The sequence below is a fragment of the Alnus glutinosa genome, chromosome 2 (genome assembly GCF_958979055.1).
Source record: "Alnus glutinosa chromosome 2, dhAlnGlut1.1, whole genome shotgun sequence".
NCBI lineage: Eukaryota > Viridiplantae > Streptophyta > Magnoliopsida > Fagales > Betulaceae > Alnus > Alnus glutinosa.
Window position 1 is genome coordinate 14,728,379 of NC_084887.1, and position 22,211 is coordinate 14,750,589.

The 22,211-nt window shown below is 37.8% G+C and overlaps 3 long non-coding RNA genes across 3 annotated transcripts; 1 reads left to right on the forward strand and 2 right to left on the reverse strand.

Moving 5' to 3' along the window:
* Window positions 1–406: 406 nt before the first annotated feature.
* LOC133859725 (uncharacterized) lies at window positions 407–3,101 on the forward strand. Its single transcript, XR_009898792.1, has 3 exons — window positions 407–512; window positions 630–672; window positions 2,561–3,101. It is a non-coding gene; the product is annotated as an uncharacterized LOC133859725 (long non-coding RNA).
* Window positions 3,102–3,560: 459 nt separating this feature from the next.
* On the reverse strand, window positions 3,561–10,383 carry LOC133859506 (uncharacterized). The gene is made up of 4 exons (XR_009898763.1): window positions 10,225–10,383; window positions 10,063–10,147; window positions 9,182–9,236; window positions 3,561–3,837 (listed from the first exon to the last, which is right to left on the reverse strand). It is a non-coding gene; the product is annotated as an uncharacterized LOC133859506 (long non-coding RNA).
* A 6,795-nt stretch (window positions 10,384–17,178) lies between these two features.
* Window positions 17,179–19,719, reverse strand: LOC133860659 (uncharacterized). Its single transcript, XR_009898900.1, has 3 exons — window positions 19,655–19,719; window positions 19,513–19,577; window positions 17,179–17,348 (listed from the first exon to the last, which is right to left on the reverse strand). It is a non-coding gene; the product is annotated as an uncharacterized LOC133860659 (long non-coding RNA).
* Window positions 19,720–22,211: the final 2,492 nt, after the last annotated feature.

Sequence of the window (22,211 nt, forward strand, 5' to 3'; positions counted from 1 at the left end):
AAAACGGTTGGACTTATATTACTCTGTTTCCCAGGTCCTTCTGAGCCCGTTAGGGGGAGTAATTTTTATTCCAGTTGTATGTTTTATTACTCTGTTTTACCCTTTGTCCTTTTGTGACAAAAAGGGGGAGTAATTTTTATATTTGGACCAAGAATGTATTTCCAAACCGGTCAAGTGATTTTTGTCCCAGAATGGCCAAAGGGGGAGTTTGTTAGTAGAGTAGTGCTATCTGGAGGACGAGGGTTAGACACTCGTCCGACCCTCATCCCACGTGGCACAAGTTTTTCTTTTATTTTTTATTAAAAAAAAAATTCGTTTAAAAAAAATTAAATTAAAATCTGGAGCCATTTAGGTTTAGAAGCATTTTCTTTCCCCCCAAATTTTTCCCCTCTCCTCATCTCCTCTCCCACGCTTCTCCATCCTCCCCCCTCACCTCTAGCCGAAAGCCATTCAGACCACGACCACGCCTAGCACGCCACGCGTTCCGACCACCGTCAATCTCTCTCTCTACGGTCAGTTTCACTCTCTCTCTCTCTCTCTCTCTCTCTCACTTATTCATGGTTTTTTTTTCTTTTCTTTTTTTGGGTTTCTCAGACTCCTTTGTTTACCGTGCTTATCTATTTGTGTAGATATTCCCCATTCCCTTGCTTGTTGCTCAAAATGATGATATGGGTATGTCTTGTTTCTTTGATTTTTTCTGTGAAATTTTATTTTTCTAAAATTTAATGCATATCATATATATTGGTCATTACTTTTTCCTTTATAATATGTTTGGTTGTTGAGAAAACGTAAGATAAAGAAAGTGATTTTAATTTTTTTTTTTCATCGTTCAGCATTATTTATGTTTTTCAGATTCAAAAGATGCTCAAGTCCTATAATCTCTCTCTTTCTTTCTTTTTTATTTATTTTTCAATTCAGATCTTCTTATCTGGACTTTTGGTCAAAATGAGGTTGTGGAATGCTTTATCTATCTTGGTATTTAGTTGATAGTTATAGGTCTAAAGATGTTATGGTTGAAACCTTTCTAAATATAGAAGATCTTTCATATTTATATCCTTTAGAAATGTTAGCAATTTTATTTGGTGTTATTATTCTTGTTTGGTCACAAAATGTATGAAAAGGTAACGCTTAAAATATGAATTCTTCTATTAATTTTAGATGAGCCATGGTGATAGAGTTTGTTTCATTTGAATTTTTTCTCACTGAAATTATTGTTTTTATACAAGAGTGCAGGATTATTGTAATGCCAACATGAGTTGGAAATTTTCCAAATTAGGCTTGAGCACATGTTGCTATCTTGTTAGTTCACTGGGATTTTGTTATTTCTTTTTTTCCCAGTTCAATCTATTTTGCACAAAGTTTTAACTAGTATATGCTTATTGAACTGCACTTAAGCATTTGTTTGGCCATAATGACAGTGAACGAGAAATAATGAAAATTCCATCAATCTAAATGGGTCTTCAGTATTTTCCAACCCCACCCACTTTTAGTATGTGGCTTTATTTGGCTTCACTCTCCATCCATTAAAAAATTTTGAATGTGTTTCGCTGTTGATATTAACCTTTTTAACATTTCAATTTTTCTAATAACATCTTGTAGGTCACCTGATTGTTTTAATTCGACATTTTCATCTCACTTCCAACTTGCATAACGTGATATAATGTGACTTAATTTTCTGCCAGATATATGTAATTGGTTTGTTCAAGTCGAAAATCTACAAGGTCAGACTTTTGAGTTCTATATCTCGTGTCAATGGAACTTGCCTTGGAAATATTGGTGCTAGTAATACTTATGAACTTATCTCAGGTTTTCTATAATTTCAATTTTCTTTGTTGAGGAGCAAGTGAGGTCTTCGATAGAATACTCCTTGTGGAAATATTGATAATTGACATTCTGAACAAGAATTAGACATCAAGTTAGTTTGTGAATTATGAGATGAGCTCCATCTCTATAAATATTGTGTAAAGGATAAATAGAATAAAAGAAAGAACAAAAGACCTTTGTGGACATAACCTACTATTGTGTGTAATATGTTCTAGTAACCTGTAATTTAGTGACAAGTGCTGTGAATAGTTCCAGACTTATTCACAATAGTTTTGAGATTAATGGTGCTGTATACATCTGAGTTGCAAGCAGGTATATTTTCTCCAAGTAGCTCTTGAGTGCCTTTTTTTAGTATCTTTTGTTGGTCATTAACTTCTTTAAGTCCATAATAGTGAAACTAGAACTCTTGAATTCTATGAATTCTAGAAAGTAGAAAATTTCGATAAATTTTTAAATACTTCTTGAGTTGGAGATCTGATCCAGACATTTTACATGATGCATACAGAAAGTAGGAAGTTATAAAAATTTTGACCTAATTATTACAACAATATATGTTATGAAGAGAACTTATATATTATTATTAATTACTTCACGGACTAATGAACAATGATGAGTTAAATGAGGATTGCTTTTACTTTTTTCTGACCCTGATTAATTGGTTGAATTATAGCCTCTGTTCTGTATATTGGATATGACAACAATGCTTATGTTTTTTCTTTGTGATTGGTGTTTGCAGTCATGGCTGCGAGTCTCACAACAATTTCATACAGTAAACCAAGTTGTCGTGGGTGCTATATTGGAATCCATTTTCTCCATTTTGTGGTCATGTTCTTGGGATGCTGTTGTGCTTCAAGCATTTATTTCCTCTTTCTGGATTCGAACAATTTTTGTTCTGGGAGCTGCCGAATTTCACCTAGGCTTTCTTGTATATGTGGTTCTCAATTGGTTTAGGGATGAGGACCAATTCTCCAAATAGTAGATATAATTGCAAGCTAAGCTGCAAGTTTTCTACAACTTTTCTTACTAAACAAACAAGAAGCCGACTGTTGATGTAAAATAGTTGTATAAATTGTATAATGAAGTAGTTGTTTCATTCTTGATTAGAGAATTTCATAATAGGCTGGTGTGTATTGGTATCAGACATTTTTTTTTTTTGTTAATTTAAGTGAAAAAGGGATTATTTCATTGGATCAGAGATTGTATAATTATATCAGTGGATTTATGGAACTTGTTTGGGATTTGGAAATAATTTTAAGTGATAAATGCATTTTTTGTCATTGTGGTTTGAAGTTTTGACAAATAACTCTGTTTTAAACAAGGATTAATAACTCATTAGGCCAAGAAAAAAAAATTGGTTTCTACCATTAAAAAAGTTGACCAAATCTATTAATATGTTACATTAACACCAATCATAATGTTACATGTCACTTACAATAAAAAAAAAAACAAACTAAAAGCTATATATATAAAACAAAAGAAAAAAAAAACTAATGACAAAAAGGAAAGGAAATACGCAAGAATGATCAAGCCAACCACTTAGGCCAATTGGGGGTGGCCAAAATTCCCTTTGGACGGACATCAAATCGGGCATCATTTTCATCAATGGATTGATGATCTCGGGCATGTGAATGTGTGATTTGATGATTATATCAAAAAATTAAATCACATGGAAAGGTTAATTTAAATAAGGATAAAGAGTCCTTAATGTATTTCAATCTTAATTTATTGCAAAGAATAAGATTTTTTGTACATGGTACCATACCAAAACCTACAAGAACAATTACATCAACAAAAGTTACAACATCAATGCCAATGCTAGGGAGCGCCAAAAAAAAAATTACATGAACAAAAAAGTTTAGTTCCAAAATGTCAAATGATAACCTCTATCTTTGGATACCAAAATATTTTTTTGATGAGCTTCTCTGGCTTTGGGCTTCACTGAATCACTAGCTCTTTCTTCTTTTCTGAGCTTCTCTGGCTCTATTCAAACTTCAATCTGGCTCTGTTCATAATCTTGCATGCATAAATATTTCATAAACATAAGATAATTGTAAGTTTAGCTTCTTGGCAGTAACTACTACATTTTAACAGAAATTTTTTATCCCAGCTCATCAACCCAAAGCTCAACAACAATTTCTCCTTATGGTTGTTATTTGATAATCTCAGTAGTTATACATTATGTTATTGGTTTTGGACACACAATCAATCAAGGAATCTACTAAAAAGCTCTAACACAAGCCAAAAAAAAGAAACAAACAACTAAATCTGCCACCATGGAAAAGAACTAGTCCTCCAAACCATCCATGAAAATGAAGTACTACACACATGAAATCATTAAGGGATCACCAATACCAAAATATAACAAATCAACCAAATATGAAAAGCAGGGAACTAGACCGATTGAGAACCGGGAAAAAGAAAAGAAATTATTTTAGGGCAAAACCATTCTAAATGTCTACAGAAAATAACAAAAGCATTCTAAATGTCTACAGAAATCCTATTCAACCAAGGAAAAAAGGTGAAAAAGATATACAAGAACTGCTTGGAAAAAAATTGACCATCACAATAACTAGCACTTCATATGCTACTGGGAGGAAACCATCCCAATTTTTTCTCCACACGAATCCTTGTGGGCTGCGGTGGAGGGAGGAGAGGGTAGCGGTAGGTGGGGGTGGGAGAGGGAGATGGGCTGAAAAGAAATTGGGGAGAATGGAATGGATACAACATTGTAGGGAGGATACTTGAAATTAGGGGGAAATCTAGGGCTAGTACCAGATCTGAGGTTGCCGGAGGTTGGGTCGGTGATATCAACGGCTAGGTCGGCGTTGGGAGGGGGAGAGGGAAGATGGAGATGGAGGGATGAATTTTTGGGTGAAAACCAGATCTGAGGTCGCCAAAGGTTGGGCGGCGTTGTCATCAGTGCTCGGAGGTTAGGTTTTGATGGTCGCCGGTGCGTGGCTTTCGGCCTGAGGTGGGAGGGAGAGGGAAGATGGAGGAGCGCGAGAGACGAGATGAGCAGGGCTGAAAAATTTTGGGAATGAAAAGTGTTCAAAATAAATGATACATCAATTTTTCATTTTTTTTTTGAAAAAATAAAAATAAAAAAACAAAACCAAAAAAAACTGCCACGTAGGACGAGGGTCGGACCCTCGTCCTCCGTATAGACGAGCTCTTGTTAGTATTATTGGCCTCATTCTGTTTGGACAAAATCACTTGTGTCTATAGATGCTGTTTTATCAGGGATTCCACTATTCATAGTGATGTCAGAAGATTCTGCACTGCTTTCAAGACAGAAGTTTTCGGTTCCCTGCCAGCCGTCCAGACAATTGTACCATCCCGTCCGGACGCCCATCTGACCACTGTTCCATCCGTCCGGATGACGTGCTATCCCGTCCAGACGCCAATCAGACCAAGCATCATCCGTCTGGACAACGTGCATTTTCCATCCGGACCTCTACTGTATCGAGAAGCTACTGTTCCAGCCTGTATCCGTCCGGACGTCTCAGCAGCCCGTCCAGACGCCTCTCAGTGATCGATCAGATTCAGATTCTTTCCAAGTTCAATTTAAGGGAAGATTGCTTCAACCGTCCGGAAGACGTAGATTCCCGTCCGGACGCGCTCATACATAAGGCAAGAATCGTAATTCAAATATAACAGTCCGGACGTCAGTCAGCCTTGGTCCAGACTCGCGTGCAACTAATATGGAAATTGCCGATTCGACTTCAACCGTCTGGACGCCTGCCTCTCATGGTCCAGACGCGCGCATAGTAGATATGGAAATTGCGTGTTGAAGTTCAGCCGTCCGGACGCTCATCCCCCATGGTCCGGACGCGCGAAGCCTTATATGGAAATTACTTGCAGCGGACATACGACCGTCCGGGCGACATTGTCTCACCGTCCGAACAAGGTACTGTTGTCCGTCCGCACGGCCCAAGTTCACCGTCCGGACAGCTTCCTTACATATTACTGGAGTCGCTCATTCTGCACCTCAGCCTATAAATAGAGGCCCCTGGGCATTGAGAACTGCAAGAATTCAGTATTGAATTCCACAAGTGCTCAGAGACGTTATTTTCCTCTGAAGCCATTGCAAGTGTGTTGTTGCTGCACTATATCTGAAGTCTATCTTAGGGGTCGGCCCTAAGGTAAAGGATTCCATTGAAGACCCCTTCAAGTAGGAGACCTGGTTGGGAAGCGTTTGTGTTGGGTTACACGTTAGAGAGCAAGGTACGACCACTGCATCGGGTATATGTGAGTGTTACTATCTTGTATCTAGCTTTGTCTTATGAATCGTGGATATCCTAGGTTTGGCTGCCCCGGAGTGGTTTTTCTCTTAATTGAGTTTCCACTTCGTCAACAAAAATCTCTGTGACATTTCATTTCCGCATTATTATTTATGTTGACACTTTGTGCACACACTTGTTATTTATTTTAGAAGTGAATTTCAATTTTCAGGCGCATTTAGCTGGGTTTAGCTTCATTTTATGTTGTCTCAATGTGTGGAAGGTCTCTCTAAGATCTTCTACATGGTCGGTTGCTCGTATGCTCTTTACCAGCATATCGTTGACGTAAACTTCAACATTTCTACCTATTTATTTTTTGAACATTTTGTTTACTAACTGTTGATAGGTGGCTTCAACATTCTCCAAACTGAACGGCATAATAGTGCAGCAGTATAGTCCCCTGTCAGTGATGAAAGAGACTTTTTTTCTTGGTCGGCCTCGTCCATATGCGCCTGGTTGTATCCCGAGAAGGCATGCTGAGGAGTTCATGTCCAAACATCAAATCTACAAGGAGATCAATCCGAGGTAGCAGAAAGTTGTCATTCTGGCATGCTTTGTTCAAGTCGATGAGGTCTACACACATTCTCCATTTGTTGTTTGACTTCTTTACCAACACAACATTGGCTAGCCACTCTGGATAGTCTACTTCTCTGATAAACCTGGCTTTCAACAATTTCTCCACTTCTTTAGCAATGGCTTGATTCCGTTCCGAGGCGAAACTCCTTCTTTGTTGCTTCACCGGTCGATGGCTTGGATCCACATTAAGCTTGTGGACTATTATTGAGGGGTCGATTCTTGGCTTGTCTTTGTGGCCCCACGCAAATACATCCTTAATTCGCTTAAGGAATGCCACTAGCTTTTCCTCAATCAGTTGGGGAAGTTGTGAACCTACTCGCACTTTCCTCTTTGAATCTCCGACCTCAAATTCCTCCATATCTTCGGCCGACTCCCCCAATTGTGATTGCTACTTTCCGTCTTCCTTGGTTTTCTCCTCAAGAAGATTTTTCAATGATGTGTTGTAGCAATGTCGAGCCTCTCTTTGGTCTCCCTTAACAACCATGACTCCCTCATCAATCGAAAACTTCATGCTTAGGTGAGGTGTTGATGTCACAGCTTTGAGCTTATTCAAAGTCGTTCTCCCAAATATCGCGTTGTAAGCCAAAGGTCTATCAACCAGCAAGAATTTTACCATAATGACCCTTTGTCTCAGATAGGACCCTGCTGTGACCGGGAGCTCAATAGAACCGATAGGTAACACCTTCTCACCTACAAAACCCATTAAGTGGTACCTGGCCAGGACAACCATATCCTGAAGAATTCCTCATATGATCGAAAGCCGACTGAAACAAGATGTCAATCGAGCTTCAAATATCCACCAAGATCTGACATATCTCATGGTTGGCAATCGCTAAAGTGACTACAAGTGAGTCGGTATAAGGGAGTGACACTGCTGCACAATTGTCGCCAGAGAACCCTACTACTACAGGCTCGCATCTTCGTGACTTGGGAGGTTTCTGAACAAAGTAAACCTCTAAGTCCTTCAATTGCCGAGCATAGGCCTTCCAAGCCTAGTTGGATTCTCCTCCTCAGCTGAATCCACCAGAGATAGTGTGGATTATTGGGAGGTTGTTATGACCCTCCTGCCTAGCTCGGCTCCTACTGCATTCGCGCCTTCACGATCGTCAACTAGGGGATCAGGCTCCCTGGTTCGTTCCCGAGTCCTTTCTCGTCATCTAGGTTCTTGGTCCCTACTTCTCTCACGCCTCTCCTGGTTTATCCTAGGCTGTTGAGTCCGATTTTGTCCCAACTGATTCTTCTTTGTGGCCAGGAATCGGACTAACTTCCTGTTCTTAATGAATTTCTCGACTAACTGCCTCAAAGATATGCATCCCTCGGTAGGATGGCCATAACAATCATGGAAGGGACAGTACTTGTCCTCCAGCCGAATAGGGGGCTTTCCAAGTAGTGACCTCGACTTCACATATACAGGGTCTAGCTTTACTGCCATAAGGACTTCGGTGATTGGAGCATTGAAGGGAGTCTAAGTATAATCTTTAAACGACTTTTTTGTTCATTTAGATTCACTGGAATTGTCCTCTCGATTGTCCTTTTTCTTTTTGGGCTTCTCCAAAGCTGAGGCTTGAGACTGGTCGAGACCTAAGAGGGCCCGAAGTGTCTCCTCCTGATTGATGTATTTTTCCACTTTATGCATGAATTCGTGTGCCCTGGGGGCTTTCCAAGTAGGACCCGCAGAGCACACATATTACATGTGCTAGCACTTCAATGCTAGGCTTACCACATATCTCACAAGTGCTAGCACTTCAATGCTAGGCTTACCGTCAACACTGCCCGTAAAGCTATGACCCGTAGGGCACACATCTCACGTGTGCTAGCACTTCAATGCTAGGCTTACCACACATCTCAGCCACGAGCTACTACGCTCTGGCCTACCACTCATCTCAGCCAAGAGCTACTACCCTCTGACCTACCACTGTGCTAGATACTACAACACTGGACTTACCATCTATCAACTACCGGGTTCTCATAATATCAAAGCATACACACTATATACATATCATCACATGTATATTCCCAAACATCTTTCTTTCAACACATACCACATTCCACAGCAAACTCATATTTAACACATAATCTCATACTACACAAACCATCATTCCAACTTCATGTTGTTCAACCTCAAGCCATTTCAAGCATATCAATATAAACTTATCATCGCAATTCTCACCACTCAATCACATTATATTTTTAACCACTATTCCATAATCATAAATACTATCAATTTCATCAACGTCCATTTATCATTACAATTCTCAATCCAAATATCTCATAAACTCATTCACATATATTTTCATGCATATCTTCAATATCAATTCATCAACATATATCATATTCACAACCCAAATCTCATGCATTCTTCAATGTCAATTCATCAATATATTTTACTTTTCATAATTACATATACCAAATCATCATCATAGAGTTAACATCAAATTAAACCAAACATAACAATTCTTATATTTAAATTACTAAGGTCCCTCAGTGAGTAGAATACTCACCTGATTGCGCTGATACCAAGCTTAGGTCTCCTAGACGCCACCTTGCAATGTATCACTGTGGAATAACACATTGCACTATTTAGCACTTTAAATAATTAACACCATAATTAGCACTTGAATTGCTCATGGCTAAACCGTTGGAAAACCCTAATATTTTTAAAGATCCCAATTACACACCCGTAAACCTTATTTACTAATTTTAATCACAACATCTCTAACCCAAGACACTTGTTTAAGATTAGACACTAAAATTACATCCTATTCTCTTACCCATATTAACAAACACTAATTAAACCTAAATAACACTAACCCCAAAAATATTTACTAAGGGTTAGATATTAAAATTATTATTTAATTATTTACTTATAATATTAATTACTAACTCACAATTATTTTCACTAACATTTTTATGCTAACATTAACTCTAAAATTACATTCACTAATCTTTTTACGATAATTACTAACTCAATTACTAATTAATTTACTTAAATCATTAACACATTTAAAATAACATTAACCCATAAAAAAATCTTAGGGTTAACTTCACAAATACTATTTAAACAAAATACCCATAATTATTTATTTTTTACTAATATTAGAAACTATCCCCATAAATACCTATTTTTACAAAACCTATAACTAATTTGGGATTTATTATCACAATAACTATAATTAATTCACAAATTAATAATATAGGTCTTAAACACTAAACACCCCAAATCAATTTAACCCTTCAAATTAGGGTTTCCAATCTTAACCCGTAATTTATAAATCACTACCCCAAACACAATATTATTAATCCATAGCATTTACTAAAGGTTAATCACATAAAAATACAACTAAAATTAAATACGCAAAAGTTAGGGTACGAGGAAACTCACCAAAACTCACCAAAACTCACCAAATTTCACCAAACCAAAACCCAAGGTTTGGGTAGCTTCAATCAAGTTCTAAGTAACTCATTACCTAAAGAAAACACTATATTAAACTCACATTTCAAGATTTTAACTCAAAATCTCAAGAATACGAGTTTAGTGTTTTACCTCAAAACGATCGGTAGAAACGTAGATCGGACTTCGTAGATCATGTTTCCAAAATTCGGATTTGAGTTTGGACGGTTAGATCTTCGTAGATCACAATTTTTTTGTATGAAAACCAAAGAGAAAATAGGAAAAATGGGACCCTTTCTTTTCTTTTTTTCTAAAGAGGCCGAATGCCTCTGTTTATTATGAAGGGTCATACGGCCCTTCACTTGTTTTTATGGGGCACAAGTCGCCCCATTTATGTTTTTTTTTCTTCTTCTTCTTTTGACTTTTCTTTATGTGATGATTCCTTCCTCTCTCTTTTTTTCTCTTTTTTTTTTTTCCTTTTTTTTCTTTTTATTTTATTTTCTATTTTCTTTTTCTTTTCTATTTCTTTTATTTCTTCTATTCTATTTTCTATTCTTTTTTTCATTTCTTTTCTTTTCTTTGGATTTTAAAAATATTCTCTTGCATTTTCTTTTCTTGGCTACTATTTACGAGTCCATAGGATAAAAAGAAAACACTTTATTTTATTTTACCACACTAAATAGACTTATTTTTATTTAATCCTAATAAACCCATTTTATAAACTTTGGTCTTTAAAAATATTCTCTTACATTTTAAATACACCTAATTAAGTTTAATCAATTATTTACCCAAATTTATACCTTAATTATTAAATAATGTCCCGAACATTACATCCTTCCCTCCTTATAAAAATTCCGTCCTCAAAATTTGAATATTAATCGTTTTACGCACATACAAGCATACATTTTATATTAAAAATACTCATGCAAGTATGCGTTTTACATGAAATATTTACACAAAAATGGTATGATACAACAATCATACCCGGATTTATACGTTTAAATGGAGGAATCGCTCCCGCATTTAACGATCGAGCACTCATGTGGCTTCCTCATCATCATGATTTCACCACGGAGTTCTCGCTAACGGAAGAAGTTTAGTTTTCTTACAAGCCATCACTCACTTTGCACCTCTTAATAGGTCAATTTCTCATTGAATACGAAGAAGCACATCCCAAGTAAAGGATCGCAAACACGGTCGCAACGAAGAAATACAATAAATGTCATGAATACCAGCTAAAATTAGGAGACATCATGACCAATCACATGATGAACTCACGTTTAACACTAAAGACAACTCAACATACCTAAAATTGAGCACATCCATATTGACCAAAGTGTTACATGTTTCGTATTGACGATACCTTGCATTTCACAAGATCACCAATTTGAAACACAGATTTGAGGCGATGTTTATTCACATAGCTCTTGTCATCACTACACTTAGAACATCCGCTTTGAACGTGTGCAATCTTCCCTAGAATCATGCACCACTTCAAAGTTCGTTGATCGTTTCACTCCAACTTCATACCAAATGAAGTGGCGTTCATCATTCGCATCCATACGACATTACGTGCGATACAACGTCAGTAGTTGTAAACTACCATAACTAGTAGTCACAACCGTTGGTGGGTATCATAACCAACTCCATGGATTCCCACACGCATAACTTGGGCATACCCTTAAGTGTCTAAATAGATCTCTCTGATTAGCCATCCACTTGCGGAGGGTACGTCGAGCTAACATTCCAAACACACTTTGAGTCAATCTCGCCATCACAAGATATCGTACGCAGTGATTTAGCCATGATAGTGGCTTAAGTTGCACGTCAAGACATCTTGCCATCAAGATCTCCTAACACAACAAGCCATCAACGTTACCTCATGTCTCTATCTCTCAACACCGAAGTGCATCAAGACTTGGGTGTTAAGTGTGTATTCCACAAGCACAACACCATCAAGGCATTACCCACAAAATGTTAGGGCATAGACAACGGTTACCAACTCCGAAGCATGAGGAGAACAACGCTACTCATGATCCACAGTTGAAAAGTACCATAGGTTATATCTTTGTTATTACACAAAGGTGCATCCCCGCATATTGTGATGTATCTGTGTAAACCACATACCCAACAATTTCCATGGGTAGTTTAAGCACAAGTGCAATTGTGTGTTCTTGTTCTAATGTGTTGACTACAAGTCCATTCTTGCTCAATCCATGAACCAAGAAGGACACTTCTTCCAACCAAAACTCGCATCCCATGAGCTTGGTGAAGAATTATTTTACTAAGCACTTCCGACACCAATACCAAGTGTCTTTCATGCTCGACCCGGTTAGTCGAATAGACTAACATGTCATCTATACACTCTACTACACGGAAGTCTAAGTAATTATGGAATACTTTTCAACAAGTCCATAAATACCAACGGTGTATTTGTCAATCCAAATGGCATCACCAAAAACTCGTAGTGGTCATACCATATATGGATAACTGACTTTGGCACATTTTCTTTCGCACCAATAGTCAATGGTATCTCGGAAGAAAGTCAATTCCCAAGAATACTAAAGCTCCTTGAGTTGACTAAACAAGTTGTCCGTTCCCAATAAGGAATTCTCATCTTGGATTGCCACTAGGTTTAGCACACGATAACCTATGCATCCTCGCATAGACTCGCGACTAAAGTGAAACATCTGCACTATTGGACTCGACTTGAGCTTGGCTTAGACATAAGCCAAACACACAAGTGTACATTCTCAGACATTCATCATTGTTGAACGTCGGAGAGAGATAGCAGAGTAACTCGCAAATGAGACCCGCAAAGTTCGGACTCTCTATACTATAGGGTAGGAATACAACTACCTACTCGTGATTATCTACGTTCACTTCTACTCTTTGACCGTCAATCCATTCCAAATTGACACCAAAGCCCTAACGAGTTAATACAATAGTTCAACATGGTAAGCTTTATTGTTTAGCATGTTGAACACCGAAATCCTATATGCATGGTGATGTGGTCTTTTGTTTACCAAAATATATCAATAATAAAATTAACCACTCGCAATAGAACGAATCCTTGTAGGATAAGGCTATAGAGAGGGTGTCGAACCTTAAGGACTGCGTATGCGTTGTTATTAAGCTTTTTGAGATTAAATATAACTTAATTTAAAATATGTTTGATTTGATTTTTGTTTTCTAAAAAATAAATGCATAAAAGTAAAAGACATAAAAATAAAGATAGTATGGATGAGATAAAGAATAGGGGATTGATTTCACCACTCACCGCATAACAATGGTCAATAATAAATTAACAAGGAAAATTCATACTATGCATGATATAGGGCTCGTCTAACTCGAGTAGTCAAGAAATTACCTCTAAAGAATAAGTATAATCCATCTTCGGTTGGCACGGACCGTCCACCTAACCACTAAGATGCGGTACGACCCGTCTTCCCTAGGCATGGACTAGCTACGTCTTTAATAGGATATACACACAATAAATGGAATAGTATAACCCATCTTCGGCTGGCACGGACTGTCTACCTAAATTACACTAAACTAGGGTGTAGTACAATCCGTCTTCCCTAGGCATGGTCTATCTAATCCTCTTGATCATATATCAATTAAAACCGTTGTATAACAATCATTCACATAATCACAGAAAATATGAAGGATTGAATTCAATCAATATAAAAGACTTTATAAGACAAGATAAGAAATTCATAATGATTGAATATAAACATTAAAATCAAGTCTCACAGTTATACAACCATCATGCATAGAGAAAATCCCAAACTAAAATACAATTAAACCATTGTTACTTGGAAAGGGCTACATCAACACCCTATTAGAAATTTAGCCGCTCATCGTAGTGTTGGGATGACCTCCTGCCATGTTCTTCTCCTCTTCAACTTGTCAGGCTCTCCAAGAAGAATTTCTGTCTAAATCTAATTAAGCATAAGCCCAAACACACATTCTCTTGAAGCTTAGGGGTCTATTTATAGGGACTAGGAGAGGCCTAGAAGCTATTAGAATTCTAGAAAAATCGTCTCTTGAGTCTTCTTGTCCAAGTAGGGGATTAAAACTTCAATCCAAGTAGGAAAAGGATTCCAAATTCGTCCAGAATGCGGTCTTTTATTGTGGGGCTATTTTGATATAGTAAACGTCAGAATTTGGGAAAAGCTATTTCTGATATATTTTTTGGATTTTTTGTTAGCTTTCCAACGCTACTAATTTCATCGCAATCCAATATATGATGCAAAAGTTATGATTAAAAAACTGAGACATGTGCAGAATCCAAATTTGAACCCAATCCGATTTTGACTCTTATTAGAGAAATTCCGATTTAGTCATTCCTTTGATTTGATTAAACTTAACCACATCACATAGGTATTCTATTATGATTGGTTAAGCTTAAACATATCTTCTAGGTCTTCTCAAAGTGTGCTTTAAGCCCAAAATTAATGGAATTAATTGTGTCTTTATTTAAAACCTGAAAACATTAAAACAACACAAAATCAAACAAATAACAATGCTAAGGAATTAACATATATAAGTTAAGGGGCTTGAATGTGTAACATTCAACGCTTATCACATGGCATTAAAACTCAACATATTACATGTTGAAGCTAAATATGCCAACATTGGAACTCTACACGCATAACACTGCTAACTTCATTGGTAGGATCTTTCTCTCACTATAATTAGACAATTGTCCATACCTTTCCTATAGGTTTCAGCGCCTTTAACGAGATTGGTCACGCAAACACTTTATTCTAAGGGTTCAACACTCATCATGCATAGCTACACCAATACATATGAGACACAAGGGTAGGTAACACTCACAAAACCATATTAAATTAAATCTAATCTAATCAAATGCAAGCAATGCCACAAAATAAGGGTATTGTACTTGTTGCGGCATTGGCAGCCTTGGTACCATCTTTAACATTGCTAAGTGAGAGCGAATGCATCCTTACTGGTATAGCTTGTCCCGACTGAAGGTTGCATGCTTGAGACCCTAGAATTCTAGTGGTGACTAGTGGACATTCTCCAGCAAAATGGCCTTCTCGACCACATCTAAAGTATGCACTAGATCCCTTACAGCATACCCCAGAGTGTAGCTTCCCACACTTGGTGTACCGCGTCACACTAAAGTGGTTCACAAAGGCATCCCTCATTCTGAAAGGCCTGAAACCACTACTAAAGAACTGTCTCCTCAACAGAGGGGGAGGATAAGGTAGAGGTGGAGGTGGAGGGAAGTCACCGCCATCTCTATCACCAACGAAGGAATCCTCTTCCTCATTACGCATTGGAGATCCTTGTCTAGGTGGCATAGTTGTCTGCACGAGTTATGCCACATAAACAAACACACTATACAGTATGCATTACCAAATCCATGCAATGCATACAAGGCAATTCACTTAAATCTCCTATCTTTGTTGAAGCTTTTAAAATTTCCTACAGCTCTTTTGTTTTCCCTAGACTCTAACTCATTCCTAGACTTCCGCTTTCCTATGTCCCTAGATCTAACCGCTCTGATACCATTTTCTGTGACGACTCAAATTTTTTTTTTTTTTTTAAAAAAAAAAAACATAAAATGAGTCATCACAGTGGCATGACTACGTGTCACTCAGCCCACATACGGTACACATTCCATAACATGTACCTGATAATCAGAGTTACATCTATGCAGCGAATAACACATAATAACATTATCAACATAGCGGAAGGTATATCTATAAACAACAGTTAATCACAACAAAAGAGCCATTAATATGTCTATATGTTTATGGCTTCAACATAGCTATTAAATTCATTGTTAGTTTTTGTGTTGGCTGCATTCTGTTGGACAAAATCACTTCTATGTAATGTTGTTGCTTTCACAGGGATGCTGTTTTATTCAGAGTCTACACTTCAGTTATGAGCTTCAAGAAGACTCTATGCAGAATTCAAATCAGTCAGTTCAGTTCCCTTGCATCCATTATGATGACGTGGTATTCCGGCTGGACGCTCTTCAGTCAGCAACATCCGTCCGGACAACGAGAACTTTCTTTCCGGACGCCCATCTGTCTAAAGCATCTTCCGTCCGGATGACGAGAACTTTCTGTTCGGACCTTCCTCTGTGTCGAGAAGCTTCGAACTGCTCCAGCTTCCATCCGTTCGGACATTTCAGCAGCACGTCCGGACGACACTCAATGTTTGACCAACTATTGGATTTCCTTCCAAAACACAATCATGGGAAGATTGCTGCAGCCGTCCGAACGACGTGGATTCCCGTCCGGACACGCTCATCCGTAAGGCAAGTATCGCATTCAAAATCCAGACTTCCGGACGCTAGTCCTCTTGGTCCGGACGCGCGAGCATCAGATTTGGAAATTGCGTGCATCAGATCAACCGTCTGGACGACCATCCCCTTGGTCCGGACGCGCGAAGCCTTGGTATGGAAATTACTTGCAGTGGAAGTGCGACTGTCCGGACGACAGGGCACCACCGTCCGAACGCGGCTCAAATCAGGAAAGAATTTTAGCAAAATTTTCGGAAAGCCGATCGCATTGTTGTCCATCCGGATGGCGCCTAGGTTTTATCAAGCCAGACATTCATTTGAACCTACAACCTATAAATAGAGATCCTTAGGCTTGAGAACAGCAAGAATTCGGTATTGAATTCCATTAGTGCTTAGAGAGTTATATTGTGAGATTATTGAGCTGAGTTGGTCTCTCTGAAGCCATTATTGTGTGTGATGTTGCTGCGCTTATCTGAAGTCTATCTTAGGGGTTCGCCCTAAGGTAAAGGATTCCATTGAAGACCCCTTCAGGTAGGAGACCTGGTTGGGAGGCGTTCGTGTTAACGTTATAGCACAAGGTACGACCACTGCATCAGGGGTATGTGAGTGCTACTGCTTTGTAACTAGCTTTGTCTTCTGAATAGTGGATATCCTGGGTTTGGCTACCCCGGAGTGGTTTTTCTCTTAATTGAGTTTCCGCTTCGTCAACAAAATATTTGTCTCCTTTAATTTTCACATTTAATATTTGTTGCACACTGTTCACACACACTTGTTAAAGTTAGAAGTCTATTTAATTTTCATACATACCAAAAGACTGGCTCATAAATACAAGTGTCACAGGCGACACAAGCCATAAACAAAGTCTACAAAAAGGCGGACAACACATGGTCCAACCATTATAACTGTCGCGTCGGGCTTCAATCATAACATCCCAAGTACTATGCTATGACGTCATTCATTAGATCCACTGAACCTGCAGTCAAAGCATCAGAGTCTGTACGGTTGTGGGGTTAACCACATCCATACAGGTGAAAGTATGAGTTCACCACCTTAGTAGTATAAGACTCACTAAGTATACAATATACACAAACATAATTGCATGCGGGGTTCAACAGCGTTATTCACATATCATTAAGTTCACACAACACATTATCGAGTACAAGTCACTCTATTCATCACACACTTATATATTATCACGGTTTCTACTAACAATATTCCATGTATACCATAAACAATATTCCATGCATACCATAAATGATATTCCACACATCTCACAAGTGCTAGTAATTCAATGCTAGGCTTACCGTCAACACCACTCGTAAAACTACGACCCGCAGGGCACACATCTCACGTGTGCTACCACTTCAATGCTAGGCTTACCACATATCTCACAAGTGCTAGCACTTCAATGCTAGGCTTACCGTCAACACCGCCTGTAAAGCTATGGCCCGCAGGGCACATATCTCACGTGTGCTAGCACTTCAATGCTAGGCTTACCACATATTTTACAAATGCTAGCACTTCAATGCTAGGCTTAACGTCAACATCGCTCGTAAAGCTACGACCCGTAGGGCACACATCTCACGTGTGTTAGCACTTCAATGCTAGGCTTACCACAAATCTCAGCCATGAGTAGCTACGCTCTGGCCTACCACTCATCTCAGCCAAGAGCTACTACCCTCTGACCTACCACTGTGCCAGATACTACAACACTGGACTTACCATCTATCAACTACTGGGTTCTCATAATATCAAAGCATCCACACTATATACACATCATCACTTGTGTATCCCAAATATCTTTCTTTCAACACATACCACATTCCACAACAAACTCATATTTAACACATAATCCCATACTACACAAACCATCATTCCAACTTCATGTTATTCAACCCCAAGCCATTTCAAGCATATCAATATAAACTTATCATCGCAATTCTCACCACTCAATCACATTCTATTTTTAACCACTATTCCATAATCATAAATACTACCAATTTCATCAACGTCCATTTATCATTACAATTCTCAATCCAAATACCTCACAAACTCATTCACATATATTTTCATACATATCTTCAATATCAATTCATCAACATATATCATATTCACAACCCAAATCCCATGCATTCTTCAATGTCAATTCATCAATATATTTTACTTTTCATAATTACATATACTAAATCATCATCATAGAGTTAACATCAAATTAAACCAAACATAACAATTCTTATATTTAAATTCCTAAGGTCCCTCAGTGAGTAGAATACTCACCTGGTTGCGCGGATATCTAGCTTAGGTCTCCTAGACGCCACCTTGCAATGTATCATTGTGGGATAATACATTGCACTATTTAGCACTTTAAATAATTAATACCCTAATTAGCACTTGAATCGCTCAAGGCTAAACCGTTGAAAAACCCCTAATATTTTTAAGAGTCTCAATTACACACCCGTAAACCTTATTTACTAATTTTAATCACTTCACCTCTAACCCAAAACACTTGTTTAAGATTAGACACTAAAATTACATCCTATTCACTTACCCATATTAACAAACACTAATTAAACCTAAATAACACTAACCCCAAAAATATTTACTAAGGGTTAGATATTAAATTATTATTTAATTATTTACTTATAATATTAATTACTAACTCACAATTATTTTCACTAACATTTTTATGCTAACATTAACTCTAAAATTACATTCACTAATCTTTTTACAATAATTACTAACTTAATTACTAATTAATTTACTTAAATCATTAACACATTTAAAATAACATTAACCCATAAGAAAATCTTAGGGTTAACTTCACAAATACTATTTAAACAAAATACCCATAATTATTTATTTTTTACTAATATTAGAACCTATCCCCATAAATACCTATTTTTACAAAACTCATAACTAATTTGGGATTAATCATCACAATAACTATAATTAATCCACAAATTAATATTCTAGGTTTTAAACACTAAAAACTCCAAATCAATTTAACCCGTCAAATTAGGGTTTCCAATCTTAACCCATAATTTATAAATCACTACCCCAAACACAATATTATTAATCCATAGCATTTACTAAAGGTTAATCACATAAAAATACAACTAAAATTAAATACCCAAAAGTTAGGGTATGAGGAAACTCACCAAAATTCACCAAACTAAAACCCATGGTTTGGGTAGCTTCAAGCAAGTTCTAAGTAACCCATTACCTAAAGAAAACACTAAATTAAACTCACATTTCAAGATTTTAACTCAAAATCTCAAGAATACGAGTTTAGTGTTTTACCTCAAAACGATCGGTAGAAACATAGATCGGACTTCGTAGATCACGTTTCCAAAATCGGATTTGAGTTTGGACGGTTAGATCTTTGTATATCACAATTTTTTTATATTAAAACCAAAGAGAAAATAGGAAAAATTGGACCCTTTCTTTTCTTTTTTTTCTAAAGAGGCTGAATGCCTCTGTTTATTATGAAGGGTCGTACGGCCCTTCACTTGTTTTTGTGGGGGCGCAGGTCGCCCCACTTATGTTTTCTTTTTCTTTTTCTTTTGACTTTTCTTTATGGGATGATTCCTTCCTCTCTCTTTTTTTTTTCCTTTTTTTTTTCTTTTCTATTTTTTTTTTCTTTTCTATTTCTTTTATTTCTTCTATTCTATTTTCTGTTCTATTTTTTTTCTTTTCTTTTCTTTGGACTTTAAAAATATTATCTTGCATTTTCTTTTCTTGGCAGTGATTTACGAGTCCATAGGATAAAAATAAAACACTTTATTTTATTTTACCACACTAAATAGACTTATTTTTATTTAATCCTAATAAACCCATTTTATAAACTTTGGTCTTTAAAAATATTCTCTTGCATTTTAAATACACCTAATTAAGTTTAATCAATTATTTTCTCAAATTTATACCTTAATTTTTAAATAATGTCTCGGACATTACACTTTAGGGCCTTGAAGTATGGACAGTAGATACCCAGTGGGTTTTCTTCTTACTCTTCCGGACATGAATTGTGTAAAAAACATTTTTCCAAGAGTATCAAAGTTGTTGATAGACTTGGGGGGCAACTGTCTAAACCAGTCCCGAGTGTTACTTGACTGAGTGAGGGGAAAGGCACGACATGCTACTTCGTAAGGTGTTGCATGGAGATCCATGTGAGCTCAGAAGTTTTCCAAGTGCTCAATCGAATCTTCAAATCCAGTGTAGCTCGGCACATCTGGGATTTTAAACTTCTCAGGGAGGAGAAAATTAGCCACCTCATTGATAATTGATGAGGCTATTTTTTGCAAAAGGTTGTCGACCAGGGACGCCTTTCCCTTGTCATTCTCCTGAACTATCTTGGATAAGAGGTCATACCTTTCTTCCAGTTTGAGGATCATCGCCTGTATCTTCCTTTCTGCTTCTATTTGAGGAAGTGCGTGATTCTCAGGGGGCGCCTGATTCTTGGGAGGTGGAAGATTATCGGGATTAGGCACACGAGGCTCAGTTTGTTCACCAAATCCTTCCTGGTGAAAGCTTGGATCTCCTCCTGCCAATCGTCGCCTTTCGGTTCGACTATTCTTCTCTGCACCCGTCGGTTGATGGGATGGTGGAGTTGTCTGAGCAACCTGTAATAGAGCATTTTGGGCTACCAAATCCTCCATGTTCTTTTGCGCTTGGGCAAGTTGCTCGGTCAAGTTGGCTATCCTAACTTCGAGATTCAGAGACTCCCCTTCGTCATGAATATGGTTAGGGCCAAGATTACTGCGACGCGTATTCACAATTGCATATTTCTTTCTACAAGAAACAATAAAATCGTTCCCACAGACGGCACCAAACTGTTGGAACAGTTTCTGGTATGGTGACGTATTGCCTTGTGATTTGCTTTCTTCTAAATCCACAAAATACTAAACAGCTCGTCGGGGGTGCCAACCGTGCCCACTCCAATGCCTAAATCTGTTTTGATAGACAAATTTAGGAGAATTGAGAGCAAAATAAAATATTAGAGCGTAAATTTATACCTGAGGTAGTAATCTATTTATAGGCACACAGTTCCCGAATAACTGGGTTGCTATGATATAGTTTTATTAAGAGTCTGATTGCTAGATAGTATTGAGTCGAACTTATCTTTCTGGAAGTCCAATTTGGATAGGACACTCCCTGTCAGCTAATAACATGCAGATAGAAGGTGTTTTATCCCTTGTTTTATGGGATAAAGATCTATCCCATGAGATTTGGGATAGAGTCCTTCTGGCGCTTGGAAGGGATTTAGGGGATTAAACTTAATCCCTTGAATTCCGGCTATAGTCTTCAAATAGCTTCATGGTGATCCTGAGAAGTCTTTCTCAAGGCCACCTGGATACGGTCATTCGATATATTCTTGTATCATTCTAGAGACGATGTAGCATCCCGAGACGCTGATATTCCGAGACGATTCATCCACAAGATTTTGTAGTAAGTATTCGAGACCCTGGCGACTGAGCGGGTCTAGCCAGGTCAGTCGAATCGACTGGACCTTCGGTTCGGTCATGGGCCCACTTAGCTTTGGAGACAATTATTTTCCCAACACGTGGTGCGGTGGCTATGTGGCAATGTTTTGATAGCCGAGGATTTAGTTGTTTTTTGAATGGCCATGGTTTGGGTTGCTGTGATGTTTGTTGGGTGAGGTGATGTGATGTAATGTAATTTGCTCTGATGGGTTTCTGACAATAGTTGGACTCAGTGGTAAATTTTGGTACGGAAAGGAGTGTGAACGTGACTATTTGTGGTGATGGTGGGACTTTTCAACGTGTGAGTCATGGGGTTTACTTGAGTGATTGTCGTGGTTAAGTGTTTTTGGTGAAGATGAGAGGGTTATTACGTAGCG